At 38.8% G+C, this 3,238-nt stretch overlaps 1 pseudogene; it reads left to right on the top strand.

Moving 5' to 3' along the window:
• Positions 1 to 2,040: 2,040 nt before the first annotated feature.
• LOC141497871 (ADP/ATP translocase 3-like) lies at positions 2,041 to 2,937 on the top strand (annotated as a pseudogene).
• Positions 2,938 to 3,238: the final 301 nt, after the last annotated feature.

Raw genomic sequence — 3,238 nt, 5'->3', positions numbered from 1 at the left:
TTGACAAGTTTTCTCTAGTCCCCTTTTATCATAATCAAGGGAACCTATAACTATAGTGACTCCCACCTTCCCCCAGTCTTTCCTGGGACCACTTTTCTCTCATCCAAGTTAACTCTCGTCCAACCCAACTCTCCTTACCTTAGCTTTGGTGGTTCAGTTTAGATTCATTCTCTCAGAGCTGTAGTTCAAGAAATTTTGAAATTTGGTAATCTGTCTTTTTGACCTTGATTTTTGTTTACCTCTTCTTTTCCTTCAGTAACTGGTTAAACGAGAAGCAGTAAGTAACTAAGTGTAGTTCAACCCAATCACAATTACACATTGGCCATATTTACTGATGGGTTCCAATCCTTTAGTCCACCTTGGAATTAGGGTCTTACCCTCAGAGCCTGTTGGACAAGTATGACACTTTTCCATACCTTAGCATCATCAGAATTGTCACAACACTACCATGATTCCTCTCACATTCACATCGTTCCTTTCACATCTCCATCATCATCACTTCCTCAATCGGCACATGGCCACTACAATCTCTATCATCTTCAAGACCATTACTGTTATATCACCACTATTATCATTTTTCATATCATAATCATGACTTTTTTTTCTCTTAACTAAAGCACACACACACAAAAACATTTCCAGACAAATATCAGAACATAAAATGGGATTTTTTTTATGTAACTAGAACTCTCCATTTCCTACCCTTTATTTTATTTTTAAAATTATAAAATTTATTCTGGATATTGCTCTCAAAGCTATACTGCTGTTTGTGTTCACTAATGAATTTGATTCTGTTCTTGTCAATTTTTAAAAAATGCATCTTATTTGATATTATTAATATCAGAATTAGTATTACTGATTTAACTTTAAAATCAAATTGTTCACCTATTTTTACTTCATTCTGTATCAGTTCATATTTCCCATGACTTTCTAAAACTTTTTCACAATTTCTTCTGATCTGATAATATTCCATTATTTTCAAATAACATAAATATTTGTCCTTTGGAAGGTTGTATTCCATGATTAGTTCTGGTTTTTAGTAAAAGCTTCCAGTTTTTGTGTCATCCTGATTGCAAATTTATTTATTTATTTATTTTTATTTTATTTTTTTTGCAAGGTAAATGGGGTTAAGTGGGTTGCCCAAGGCCACACAGCTAGGTAATTATGAAGTGTCTAAGGCCGGATTTGAACTCAGTCCTCCTGACTCCAGGGCCAGTGCTCTATCGACTGTGCCACATGGCCGCCCTGCAAATTTAATTCTTAAATGATTCTTAAATACTTCTTTTTGACTTGTTTTTCAAGGCAATTGTTATCATGCATAATGTATTTATTGTCCTTGTATATATGTTTCTACTTAAACTTTTTCTTTCTGTATACTTGTAGTATTTTTTATTTGAGTTGAGAACTTTGGATTGACTATTAGGTTCTTGAGACTTTTTATATTTGGATTTTTTTTAGGGTTTTTGCAAGGCAAATGGGGTTAAGTGGCTTGCCCAAGGCCACATGGCGTGTCTGAGACCGGATTTGAACCCAGGTACTCCTGACTCCAGGGCCTGTGCTTTATCCACTGCGCCGCCTAGCCGCCCCTATCTTTGGATTTTTTAAGGAAGTGATTGGTGCATTTTTTTCTGTATATAATTTGCCCTCTGCTTCTAATAGATTTGGGGCATCATTGATAATTTCTTGTACTATCATTTACTTCAAGTATTTTAAAATTATGTTTTTCAAAAAAAATCTAATGATTCTTACTCCCTTTTTACTTGTTTTCCAAGGTAATTGTTGTTATCATGTACATTACATTTTTTCCTACTTTGCTCTAAATCTCTATCTTGTACCAAGTTGAGCCAAACACAAAAAACACACTGACATGTCTGAAAATGTATTCCACAATTAATCTGCCATATCTTTCCTGAGAAATGGGAAGGCCTTTCACTCCGAGCTGTAGCGAGTGGCTGTGCAGGCGGCAACGACTTCTCCGGCTTTCCACCCTCTCTCGCTGGCTTTCTCCTCCTAACTCCAGCTCCTTCTCCTGCCGCAACCATGATGGAACAGGCCATCTCCTTCGCCAAGGACTTCTTGGCCGGTGGCATCACCGCCGCCATCTCCAAGACCGCGGTGGCCCCCATGGAGAGAGTCAAGCTGCTGTTGCAGGTGCAGCACGCAAGTAAACAAATTGCTGCAGATAAGCAGTACAAAGGCATTATGGACTGTATAGTCTGAATTCCAAAGGAACAAGGGATGCTTTCTTTCTGGTGGGGCAACTTAGCAAATGTCATCAGATATTTCCCCACCCAGGCCCTTAACTTTGTCTTTAAGGATAAGTATAAGCAGGTGTTTTTGGGAGGAGTGGACAAACACACACAATTTTGGAGGTATTTTGCTGGCAATCTTGCCTCTGGTGGTGCAGCTGGAGCCACTTCTCTCTGCTTTGTCTATCCCTTGGAATTTGCAAGAACCCGCTTGGCAGCTGATGTTGGGAAGTCTGGCACTGAAGGAGAATTCAAAGGCCTGGGAGAAAGCCTCGTGAAAATCACCAAGTCTGATGGAATTCGTGGCTTGTATCAAGGTTTTAATGTCTCAGTTCAGGGTATCATTATTTATAGAGCAGCCTACTTTGGAATCTATGATATAGCAAAAGGTATGCTCCCAGATCCAAAGAACACTCACATTGTGCTAAGCTGGATGATTGCACAGACAGTGACTGCTGTAGCAGGTGTGGTCTCCTAGCCTTTTGATACCGTAAGGCTGCAAATGATAATGCAGTCTGGACGCAAAGGAGCTGATATCATGTACACTGGTACAATTGACTGCTGGAGGAAAATCGCTAAAGATGAGGGTGGCAAAGCTTTCTTCAAGGGTGCTTGGTCCAGTGTTCTGAGAGGCATGGGTGGAGCTTTCGTGCTTGTCCTGTATGATGAATTGAAGAAAGTAATCTAAGAAGATCCTAACTAAAAACAGAACCAGTAAATATAGATCATGTAGAATACTTAACCATATTTAGCATTTTTGGACCATTGACCTTCAAGAAATTCCTGTTGTCTTTTTTTATTCAGGCCAGATCATATTTGTAGAAGAGCCAAGAACAGCTCTTAGAAAAAGGGACTCGATTATTGCGATCCATTATTCACACAGTGGAACTGATGATGATTCTGCATATTGATTCTATTGGTTTTTGGGAAAATAACAGTTACTGTGGGTCCAAGAAAGCAGATCAACTTAGACCATTTAGTTTAAATGC

Source organism: Macrotis lagotis, chromosome X (assembly GCF_037893015.1).
Source record: "Macrotis lagotis isolate mMagLag1 chromosome X, bilby.v1.9.chrom.fasta, whole genome shotgun sequence".
Lineage (NCBI taxonomy): Eukaryota > Metazoa > Chordata > Mammalia > Peramelemorphia > Peramelidae > Macrotis > Macrotis lagotis.
Note: the sequence above shows the minus strand (reverse complement) of the source record. Positions and strands in the feature narration are given on the sequence as shown.